This window comes from Puma concolor, chromosome D4, assembly GCF_028749965.1.
Source record: "Puma concolor isolate L17-30 chromosome D4, mPumCon1.1.hap2, whole genome shotgun sequence".
Taxonomy (NCBI): domain Eukaryota; kingdom Metazoa; phylum Chordata; class Mammalia; order Carnivora; family Felidae; genus Puma; species Puma concolor.
The window spans coordinates 726,127-738,852 of record NC_141679.1 but is presented as its reverse complement, the minus strand read 5'-3'; the positions used below and the strand labels follow the sequence as shown (position 1 = coordinate 738,852).

The 12,726-nt window shown below is 41.9% G+C and overlaps 1 protein-coding gene across 4 annotated transcripts in view; it reads right to left on the bottom strand.

The window, feature by feature from the left end:
* Window positions 1–12,726, bottom strand: part of CENPP (centromere protein P) — a 229,459-nt gene that overhangs the window by 114,271 nt on the left and 102,462 nt on the right. The gene's annotated exons all lie outside the window — the stretch shown is intronic.

The window sequence follows — 12,726 nt, the reverse complement described above, 5'->3', positions numbered from 1 at the left end:
GGGACAGAGACAGAGCATGAACGGGGGAGGGGCAGAGAGAGAGGGAGACACAGAATCGGAAACAGGCTCCAGGCTCTGAGCTGTCAGCCCAGAGCCCGACGCGGGGCTCGAACTCACGGACCGTGAGATCGTGACCTGGCTGAAGTCAGACGCTTAACCGACTGCGCCACCCAGGTGCCCCCCCAAAACTAGATTTTAAGTAATTCTGAGGGTAGCAGAAAAATATTACATGTATGTAAGATGGGGTGGAGGGTTTGAATATCCAGGTCAGGAATGGGTAAATAGGTCTTGTTTTTCCTAGTGAGGGTCTCCAACTTAGGCACTGCTGGCATCCTGGGCTGGACCGTACTGGTAGGGGGTGGGGGGTGTGGAAAGTCTCTACCCAGGAGACGCCAGTGTCAAATTGCAGCTGGTTGAGAATAATGCTTTATAGGAAATTTACTTAATTTCTTAAACTCTGACCCAAGTTTGGAAACCTAAAGCAAACAGTTACTTTTGTTTATAAAGCTGTCGGGATAAGATCCAAGTGTGATTAAGATAATAAAAGTTAACCACCAGTAGTGACATAACAGGATAAGCCCAGGAATACAGAGTTTGAGTTGGAAGAACAAACCCAGAAATCCAGCTCCATTTATAGCTCTGGCAAGTCAATATCTCTTTGAGCCAGTCTCCTCATCTACAAAGGGCAGTCGTGACAATACTGATCAGTTATGTTGCCATGAGACTGAATGACAAAATGTATGTGAATTTTCAAGGAATGAGAAAAAATAATACTAAAATTTGTATGGAACCAAAGAAGACCATGAATAGCCAAAGTAATCTTGAGAAAGAAAAAAGCTGCAGGTACCACAACACCAGATTTCAAGGTAAACTACACAAAGCTGTAGTGATCAAAATAGTATGGTTCTAGCACAAAACTCATAGATCAATAGAACAGAATAGAGAGCTCAGAAATAAACCCATATTTATAGGTCAACTAGTCTACTACAAAGGAGGCAAGAATATACAATGGGGAAAAGACAGTCTCTTCGACAAATGGTACCGGTACCGGTACCGGGAAAACTGGACAGCAACATGCAAAAGAGAGAATCTGGACCAGTGTGTTACACCATACACAAAAATAAACTCAAAATAGATTAAAGACCTAAATGTCAGACCCGAAACCATAAAACTAAAAGAAAACATAGACAAATAATCTCTTGAACATTGGCCATAGCAACATATTTATGGATATGTCTCCCCAGGCCATGGAAACAAGAACAAAAATAAACTACTGGGACTACACCAAAATAAAAAGCATTTGCACAGCGAAGGAAAGCATTAACAAAACTAAAAGACAACCTATTGAACAGGAGGAGAGATTTGCAAATGACATATCCGATACAGGGTTAGTATCCAAAATATATAAGGAACTTATACAACTCAACACGAAAAAAGCAAACATCTGATTTAAAAAAGGGCAAGAGTCTGAAGAGACATTTTTCCAAAGAGGACATTCAGATGCCAACAGACACATCAAAAGATGCTCAACATCACTCATCGTCAGGGAAATACAAATCAAAACCACAATGAGGTATCACTTCCCACTTGCACAAATGGCTAAGATGAAGAAGACAAGAAATAATAAGTGTGGAGGAGGATGTGGAGAAAAAGGAACCTTCATGCACTGTTGGAGGGGATGTAAATTCATGGAGCCAGTGTGGAGAACAGTATGGAGGTCCCTCAAAATTAAAAACAAATACCGTATGAACCAGTTAATTCCACTACTGGTTGTCTACCCAAAGAAAATGAAAACACTAATTTGTAAAGGTAGATGCACCCATACATTTACTGCAGCATTATTTACAATAACCACGATACAGAAGCAGTCCAAGTGTCCATCCACAGATGAACAGCTAAAGAAGATGTGGTGTATACATCTTTTTTATGGCTGAATACTACTCAGATGAATACTACTAAGCCATAAAAAAGAATGAAAACGTTTCTTAGGATCCACATAAGAGTGAAACCATATGGTATCTGTCTTTCTCTGTATGGCTTATTTCACTTAGCATCACACTCTCCAGTTCCATCCATGTTGCTACAAAAGGCCATATTTCATTCTTTCTCATTGCCATGTAGTATTCCATTGTGTATATAAACCACAATTTCTTTATCCATTCATCCGTTGATGGACATTTAGGCTCTTTCCATAATTTGGCTATTGTTGAGAGTGCTGCTATACACATTGGGGTACAAGTGCCCCTATGCATCAGTACTCCTGTATCCCTTGGATAAATTCCTAGCAGCGCTATTGCTGGGTCATAGGGTAGGTCTATTTTTAATTTTCTGAAGAACCTCCACACTGCTTTCCAGAGCGGCTGCACCAATTAACAGAAACCCATGGGGGAAGGGAAGGAAAAAAAAAAAAAGAGGTTAGAGTGGGAGAGAGCCAAAACATAAGAGACTGTTAAAAACTGAGAACAAACTGAGGGTTGATGGGGGGTGGGAGGGAGGGGGGGTGGGTGATGGGTATTGAGGAGGGCAGCTTTTGGGATGAGCACTGGGTGTTGTATGGAAACCAATTTGACAATAAATTTCATATATTGAAAAAAAAAAAGAATGAAAACATGCAATTAGTGACAATATGAATATACCCTGAAGGTATGATGCTAAGTGAAATGAGTTAGAGAAAGATAAATACTACATGCCTACTTATATGTGGAATTTAAGACAAAACAAACCAACAAACAAAAAAACCAAACAGACTTAAATACAAAGAACAAACCAGTGGTTGCCAGAGGAGATGTGGGTGGGGGGATTAAGGGTACAAACTTCCAGTTATAACATAAGTAAGTCACAGGGAATATAGTCAATGATACTGCAGTAACGTGTGGTGACAGATGACGAGTATGTTTACCACACTGAACACTGAGTGCTGTAATGACTTGTCCAATCAGCAGAAACTAATATAACAGTGTATGTCGACTATATATCAGTTACAAAAACAAAATGTGAAAATGATTTGTAAGCCATAAAGTTTCATAAAATATGAGTAACTGTTATACTGGACAATTACTGACTGATGAGAAAAATTAAAGACTGTGATGTCCTTAAAGAGATTGTATTACATTGATAATCATATTAAAATTAAAATATTCTAAAGTTCCAATGATTTCAATAACCCATTTTACTACAAGGTATCATAAAAATAAAACTGTGATATCATGTCACTTACAAGAACATAAGAAAAGTCAAAGTTCACTGAAATTGTAAAAATCCAGGTCTTGAAATTAATAATCAAATTCATAAGGTTAGAATTACCTAAACAGCACCTCGGTGGCTCAGTGGGTTGAGTGTCCGACTTCAGCTCAGGTCTTGATCTCACGGTCCATGAGTTTGAACCCTGCATCGGGCTCTGTGCTGGCAGCTCAGAGCCTGGAGCCTGCTTCGGATTCTGTGTCTCCCTCTCTCTCTGCCCCTCCCTGCTCATGTGCACATATGCACATGCACACACTTTCTCCAAAATGAATAAACATTAAAAAATTAAAAACAAAAAAAACAAAAAAAAAATTACCTAAACAAACAAATCAGTCTATTATCTCAGTAGCAGAATTTAAAGTAGCTAAGTTAACCTTTTCCTTTTTTTTTCTTTTTTTAAATTTTTTTAACGTTTATTTATTTTTGAGACAGAGAGAGACAGAGCATGAATGGGGGAGGGTCAGAGAGAGAGGGAGACACAGAATCCGAAGCAGGCTCCAGGCTCTGAGCTGTCAGTACACAGCCCGACGCGGAGCTCGAACCCACGAACCGTGAGATCATGACCTGAGCCGAAGTCGGACGCTCAACCGACTGAGCCACCCAGGCGCCCCTAAGTTAACCTTTTTCTAAAAAAGAACAAAAAATTTCAAACTGCTGGAAATGATTCCTGAAATCACTGCAATTACTTTCCTGTTGTTAATGTTTGTTCTTCATCCCACAGCTGTTAACCATTTTTGGTTATAAGTTTACAAATAAACAAATCACTAATAAAAATTATAAACAACAAAAGTTTTTTGCCACAAACCCATTTTATGGTGAATATAAAATATTACTCACTTGAAATCCATTAAAGTTTGGAAACAGATGAATCATGACAACTTACTGGGTTTATTAAGGACTTCAAGATAGAAAAAAAATCTCAAGGGGGTAGCTGAGTGGTTCAGTCGGTTAAGTGTCTGACTTCAGCTAGGGTCATGATCTCACAGTTCATGAGTTCAAGCCCCACATCAGGTTCTCTGCTGTTAGTGCAGAGCCCGCTTCAGATCCTTTGTCCCCTTCTCTCTGCCCTTCCCTCACTTCTGCTCCTTCAAAAATAAACATTAAAAAATATTAAATTTTGATTTTAATTAAATTTCTTTTGTTTTTTTGTGCTTTTAGTGTCACAGCTGAGAAACCGTTGTGTAATCCAAGGTCATAAAAACTGACATCCATGTTTTCTCCTAATATTCAGCAGTTTTAGCTCTTACACTTCGGTCTGTGTTCCATTTTGAGTTAATTTCTGCATGTGGTATGATGTGGATATCCAGTTGTCTTAGCACCTTTTGTTGGAAGCAGATCAGGATACAAACTATGTTCATCACCCCAGAGGCTCGTCCAAGCCCTTCCCGGGCCACACTTCCACCTCCCCCTCCTCCCTCCCCACCCCAGCAAACATCCATTCATTAACTCCTTCCTCCAATCAGAACTTGGCCACCAGCAGCACAGCTCACTCCTTAAAAGTTTCTTTTTATAAATTTGCTGAATAACTGCTAACCTGAGGAAACATAAGGGCAGTTCTGCTTCCTGGGTCTGTAAATCCCCCTCTCATCCATATGCCTGATCATTTCAATACCTTGAAGAAACCAAAGTGTTCCTCTCACCTAAAGGGTACTTGTAGCGATACTATATAATTCCACAGAAAACACAGAGGATGTTGGACTAAGTCTCAAAGGTGACTCTTAGGAATTCTAAGATGGGATTGAAGGAAAGGGTTGGCTATAAAACGGTATCCCCCAAGAAACAGAAGGACAAAGATGGAGTGGCATCTGGAGCAAAGGGACCAAGAGAACTTAGCAAACTGTTTCCCCAGAGAGAACAGGAGACTTAAGACCCGTGACTTACGACAAGCTGTGCGGACTAGCCTCTGGGGCTGGTTAGTCACTGTGACCCTACAGCTATGGGGAGTCTACTGTCTCTGCCCATTTTCAGATCACAGAATAGCCTATCTCTAATTCACATACCCTAAAAAAGATACATATTTCTAAATTCCCCCCCCCCCAAACGAGCCCATTGGGGCGCCTGGGTGGCTCAGTTGGTTGAGTGTCCGACTTCGGCTTAGGTCATGATCTCACAGCTCGTGATTTCGAGTCCCGCATCGGGCTCTGTGCTGACAGCTCAGAGCCTGGAGCCTGCTTCCAATTGTGTCCCCACCTCTCTCTGCCCCTAACCCACTCACATTCTATCTCTGTCTCTCTCAAAAGTAAACAAACATTAAAAAAAATTTAAAAAAGAGCCCCTTAAATTTATTAGACAATTACCGAATTTTCACCATGGGAGGGCAGTCTTATTCTAATATACTGTGCAAGCCTGAAAATGCAACAGACATTAAAAAAAAATAATCTTAAACACTACTTTCATATTTTAAAAAGTTAAACACATGATGGGGGCACCCGGCTGGCTCAGTTGTTAGAGCATGTGACTCTTGGTCTTGGGGGTTGTAAGTTGAAGCCCACACTGGGTACAGATCACTTCAAAATAAATCTTTAAAAAAAAGGTGAACAAGGGCATCTACCTAGAAGCAGTCACACATGGTCTGACTAATAAAAAATAGGAAATTCCTACTTTCCTAATAGGAATTAGGAAAACAAAGGAACGGAATATCTGAAAAATGGACAAGCAGAATTATGCTTTATATACTTATAGAATATCTAAGTATCCTCACAAGACTATACAATCTTGCAAGCAAGGGGCGCCTGGGTGGCTCAGTCAGTTAAGCATCCAACTTCAGCTCAGGTCATGATTTCAAAGGTTTGTGGGTTCGAGGCCCATATCGGGCTCTGTGCTGACAGCTCAGAGCCTGGACCCTGCTTTGGATTCTGTGTCTCCCTCTCTGCCCCTCCCCTGCTCGCACTCTGCCTCTCTCTCTCTCTCAAAAATAAATAAACATTTAAAAAAAATTTTTAAATCTTACAAGAAAAGAACAGTAGCTAGCATTTACTGAGCCCATACCATATGACAACAATAAACTAAGCATTTAAATGCAATGTTCAAATACCAAGCACTCAATCATCATGTTACGACAGCACACGCACGCACACACACCAGTTCCCCAAATCACAGAGAAACACAAAAAAGCTTGCAACAATGAAAACAATTTAGAAAAAGAACAAAGTTGGAGGATGTATACTACCTAATGGCAAAATGTAATATAAAGCTGTTGTAACCAGTAAGGCTACAATAGAACAGAACTGAGAATCTAGAAACAAACCTGTACATTCACGGTTAACAGATTTTTGGTGAAGATATCAAGGTAATTCAATGGGGAAATAATCATCTTTTCAACATATTGTCCTGGAAGAGTCGGAATATTCACGTGCAAATTCACATGCAAAAAAAAAAAAGTGAACTAATTAGACCCTAACCTCACAATGCATTCAAAAACTAACTCAAAATAAAGGGCACCTGTGTGGCTCAGTCAGTTGAGCGTCCAACTTTGGCTCAGGTCACGATCTCACAGCTTGTGAGTTCGAGCCCCACATCGGGCTCTGTACTGACAGCTCAGAGCCTGGAGCCTGCTTCGGATTCTGCGTCTCCCCCTCTCTCTGTCCCTCCCTTGCTCATGCTCTGTTTCTCTCTCTCAAAATAAGTAAACGTTAAAAAAAAAACAACAAACACCTAACTCAGATCATAGCCCCAAATTTAAGAGATAAAACTACAAACTTCTATAAGAAGATAGGAAGAAATCTTTAACCAGTTAGTCAGGCAATTAATTCTTAGACTTGACACCAAAAGGCATGAAAAAACTATAAAAGAAAAAAAAAATAATTTGGGCTTTACAAAATTAATGTATGTGTACCAAAAGATGCTATTAAGAAAATGAAAAACTTGTGCCATGGACTGGAAGAAAAAAGATTGTAAGCCATATATCTGATAAAAGGACTTGTATTCAGAATATGTAAAGAACCCTTCACTCATAATAAGACAAACAACCTAATTAAAACGGGCAAGGGGCGCCTGGCTGGCTCAGTCAGTAGAGCATGTGACTCTTGATCTCAGGGTTGTAAATTCAAGCCTCATATTGGGCTCTGAGATTAATTAAAAATAAAACCTTTCGGGGCGCCTGGGTGGCTCAGTCAGTTATGCATCCAACTTAGGCTCAGGTCATAATCTCACGGTTTGTGGATTCAAGCCCCGCATCAGGCTCCGTGCTGGTGGTGTGGAGCCTGCTTGGGATTCTTGCTTTCTTCTCTCTCTGGCCCTCCCCCATTCATGCTTTCTCTCTCTCTCTCTCTCAAAATAAATAAACTTTAAAAAAATAAATAAATAAAATAAACCTTTAAAAAAACAGGCAAAATTTGCTATACATTTTTATTGTAATTCCTACCAAAATTCCACCAAGATTTTTTGTAGATAGAGATGATGTTATTCTAAAACTTATGTGGAAGGGCAAAGGAACCAGAATAGGCACAATAATTCTGGAAGAAAGGGAAGACTCGTTCTATCTGATTTCAAGGTAACACCAGATGCTGAGGATGTATAGACAGTGGATCTCTCATACTTGGCCAGTGGGAATTTAAAACGGCAAACAGTTCGTAAGATGTTTTAAAACTAAACATGGGCTTACCATGTGACCCAGCAGTTACAGTCCTCAGCATCTACCCCAGAGATGGAGACGGATGTTCACATAAATATCTGTATAGGAGTGTTTACAGTATGTTTATTAGTAATAGCCCCAGACCAGAGCAACCCACAGTCTTCAGCAGATGAACAGTTAAACCACTCATAAATACATCCTTTTTAAGGAACAGTAGTAACGAAACAGAATAAATTGATATACAACCTGATCAACAACCTGTATGAATCTTCACAGACTGATGCTGAGTAAACTGTCAATTCCAAAAGGTTATGTATTATATTATTCCATTTATATAATATTCTTTTTTTATTAAAAAAAATTTTTTTTAACATTTATTTATTTTTGAGACAGAGAGAGACAGCATGAATGGGGGAGGGCCAGAGAGAGAGGAAGCAGGCTCCAGGCGGGGCTCGAACTCACGGACCGTGAAATCGTGACCTGAGCCGAAGTCGGACGCTTAACCGACTGAGCCACCCAGGCACCCCTATATAATATTCTTAAAATAACAAAATTGGAACAACAGAATAGATTACCTGTCAGGAGCTAGGGAAGGGAGGGAGACAAGCAAGACATTTCTGTGGCTATAAAAGGGTAACATCCTTTATTTGATGGCCGCACCCTCAATATCCTGGTTGTGGTAACTAACATACTGTACAGTTTTGCAAGTTTTGATAACTATGTTATCATTAGGGGAAATAGGCTATAGCACACATAAGATCTCTCTGTGTTATTTCTTACAATGTTTAAGTGTCTGCAATTATCTGAAAGTAACATCTTTAATTTAAAAAATCAATTAAGAAGTACTGATTACAGTAGAATGTAAGGTATCAGATAAATCACCAGGGGCCACGTTAAGGATGGTTTTATAAAATAACCATATAGCAGGCAGACAGCTCAAGAGAAAAGGGTGGAATGTCCAGGAAAAACTCATTCTGCTGTGGGAACAACGGCCTTTCACACTGAACAGGGGAAAGCGGTTGTTCAAGGGACACCACTGGGACATGGGGAGAGCGTCCGCAAAACATTCAGGTGAATGACACCGTACAGGAACTATAAATTCTAACACATCAGAGGTTTAAGGGCAAAAACTAAAAACAATGAAAGAAACCGTAGTGGTCCTAGAAGAAACCGTGGGAGAATTTTTCTGATAATGGGGAAGTGGGGAAGGTGGTTATGAATCTGACACAAAAAGCCAGAGAGCCTTAAGTAGAAACGAAGAAACTCAACGTCAAGTCGTTGTGGCAAAACGGTCACGAGCAAAGTCAAAGGACAAATGACAAACTGGAAAATAACAGTTTTAGGTCACAGCACATAGGCCTAACTTCCCTTATAAAGAAATCCCAAAACTTAACCAGAAAAAGACCTACAACACAACAGAAAAAAAAGTAAAAAAGACACGGACTGCTCCAGAAAAAGCCGCAGACACAGATGTAAAATGTCAGAGATATTCCAACAGACTCACAGTAAGAAAAGTGGATGCCCCAAGCACGGCACCACTTTCACCCACCAGATCACCCTGATCAAGCAAGCACAGCAAGGAGGATTCGACACGTGCCCTTGATGCTCTCCGTGGAGAGCGTGCCCCTGTCTGCAGATTTATCCCTCAAGTGTAGCTGCACACACATGCAATGATGTATAAAAAGTTGTTAATTGCATCAGCGCTTATATTAGGAAAAGATTAAAAACATCAAAAATTTGGGGGTGCCTGGGTGGCTCAGTGGGTTGAGCGTCTGACTTCGGCTCAGGTCATAATCTCACGGTCCATGAGTTCGAGCCCCACATCGGGCTCTGTGCTGACAGCTCGGAGCCTGGAACCTGCTTCAGATTCTGTCTCCCTCTCTCTCTGCCCCTCCCCTGCTCATGCTCTGTCTCTCTCTGTCTCAAAAATAAATAAAAACATTAAAAAAATTTTTAAAAAACCAAAAATTTCATGCAAGAATTCTTTCTAAAAATAATAATTTTTAAATATATATATATATATATATATTTGCTTCTAGGTGCATAAAATAAGTCTAGAAAGATTCGCAAGAAAATAACCACACTATTCTACTGAAGGTCTCAAGGGCTGTGAAAGTGTCCCTGGAGTCCTACAACGTATGGGTCCTTAGCAGTGGCTACTGGGACGGGAAGCAGGGGGTTAGGAATAGAAGCTGCACGGAGTTTTCGTGGTATACCTTGTGACATAGAAATATGTATTTGGTGTCGGCCCTCAGTTCCTGACATACAGGTGCTAAGTCCTTGGAATTTCCTGGGTGGTAATGGTATCTTTTGTTCTAAGGAGGTGACTCTGGGTGGGTTCCTTGATGGCTGGTGGTCATAAGAAAGACCTGCCATGATGAGAAGCTTGGAACTTTCAGCCCCATCCCCCATCCTCTGAGGAAGAAGAGGGGCTCAAGATTGGTTAACCATCCATCACACCTACATGCAGAAGCCTCCACAAAAACCCTTCAATTCAAGTCCAGGGTTCAGAGAGATCTTTGGCTGGTGGGCATGTCCAAGAACCGAGAGCAGAGTATACCTCAATTCCAAGGGGACAGAAGCTCCTAGACTTAGGGCCTCCCCAGACCTCACATTACGTATCCCTTCATCTGGCTTTATGCCTGCAGCCTTTACCATATGCTTTATTAAATAATAATTCAATAAATATAAGCATTTGAGTTCTGTGAGCCATTACAGCAAATTATAAAACCTGAAGAGGGGCTGTGGGAACCTGCAGCCCGGCGGCACAGAGGTGGTGGGTAAGCTGCAAACCTACTAGTTGTGCTGTGCCTGGCATCCAAGGTGGGGACAGTCTTGGGGGAGTGAGCCCTTAACCTGTGGGATGTGATGCCAACTCTGTAGAGACAGTGTCAGAAATGAGTTGAATTGTTAGGGTACCCAGCTGGTGTCTGAAGGAAGAGGAAGGAGCAGGCAGCTGGAGGCCAGAAAGACAAGTCACCCGGTCCAAGAATGGGCAAGAGGTAGGTGTCAGAATTCTTTAAACGAGAAGATCATGTTTGGAATGTATTTTTACTTATTTATATATGTATTTTTAATTTCTTCTCCCCGCCCCCTCCTCGGTTTTATACCAAACATGTTCACATGTTCTACTAACTGAGCCAGCCAGGTGCCCCTATCTTTAGAATTTATTTTAAAATATGAGGCAACACTGGAGGATTCTAAGCGGAAGCACTGTACAGTTAGATTTACTTTTATAGAGAATAAATTGAAAGATGGGTTAGAGAGGGAGATGTGTGAACACAGGGAGACAAGTCAAGACACTACTGCAACATCTCAGGGAGAGTTGCTGGTCACTGGAAAAAAGATGGTGGCAGGAAGACCACGAGACACAGACACAACAAAAAGATACTCCTGTGCTAGACCACAGAGGGCTCAAGCAGCAGACCCAATCTGACAGTGAGACCGGTAGTTCTCAAGTTTTCACGGCACCCGCAACACATGCTAACAGTGTAAGTTCCTGGGGCTGCGTCTAGAGCTTCTGATTCTGCAGGTCCAAGGCACGGAGATGCTGCCACCTGAACCTTAAATCAGCAGCCCCTGCAAATTCAGACACGGATGGCTCTTGCGCCACACTCTGGGATGCACTATCTAGAGAACTCCCAGACTTCTGGCTTCCATCAGACAGTGGGTGCAGTTGGGATGGGGCCACCATTTATGGGAAAAGAATGGAAGCCAGTCAGCGTGGGCAGATGCACACAGATGGACGCTGTCTGCCGGGCACGTGTGACGTCTAGTGGTCAGACTACTGAAGGGCTCCCTGAATGGTCGCTCTGATGGAGGCAGTTCGTCGGCGAAGGGTCATGTGTGCCTCCCAAACTGACCTGATGTGGGAGGCTGTGAGGCTGAGGCTTCCAAGCATGTCAGACCTAGACGCTGGTCCTGGCTGCCTCTCTGAGGATACCCTCCCTGCCCAGATCACTCACCCCTGGCCATACTGTCTTCTCCATTCTGATACCAACTTGGCCTGCTCCTTCACTATATTCAGGTCTTTGCAAAACTATCTAAAATAGTAGCTTCCTTTCTTAAAACTTTTATTAACAGACGTTTACTTTTTGGAGCAATTTTAAGTTCACACTAAAACTGAGAAGGTACAGAGATTTCCTATATCTCTTGCTTCCTGGTGCTATAGGTGCTCCCAGCTCATCGTGAATGCTCCGTGTCCCAGTCCTGCAATCAGTCATTTCTTCAAGGAGCCTGGTTTCTTTTACTGGAGAATGGTGTTTGAGGCCAAGATCTGGCTGTTTGCTGCTGTCGGACAGTCACTGCTTCTCCGCGCTCCCAGCCGACAGAGACAGGAGACAGGTGTTGTACCCCGGCCCGTGTGCACACACACGTCTAGAAACATGTCTGCCTGGCGCCAGCTGTGTGTGAGCAGCCCGAACGTGAGCTCATGCTGAGGTCTCCACTCTGGCCCCTCGCTGCGTGTGTCGTTCCCACTGCCTCCCCTTGCTTGTCTGTACCTTCCGTCCAGCAGTGGGACATCTGGCTCCCCCATTAGCCACACAGGTGTGCACAGGAGCGTCAGAACTGCTGGCCTGTGCCTGTGTCATTCCTGTTAATCCCCCATCTTGCTTTATTCTCCTCCACTGCACTTGGTACCACTTCATCTATTTTCTATCTTCCTTTTCCTGACAACAGGGACTTGCTGCTGAGTACCTAACACTTAAAATTGCCTTGAACAAAGCATGTGCTCAATAAGTATTAGCTGAATGAATGTAATGAAAACAGTCCTTAATTACCACAATTCAGCAGGTGTCAGTCTGACCTTTCTCTGCCAGCACTATTCAGCTATGAAGATACTATATCTACTCAATTAAATTAAAATCATAGATTATAACTTAGACTTTTCACGGATTCAGTGGACTTCTCTC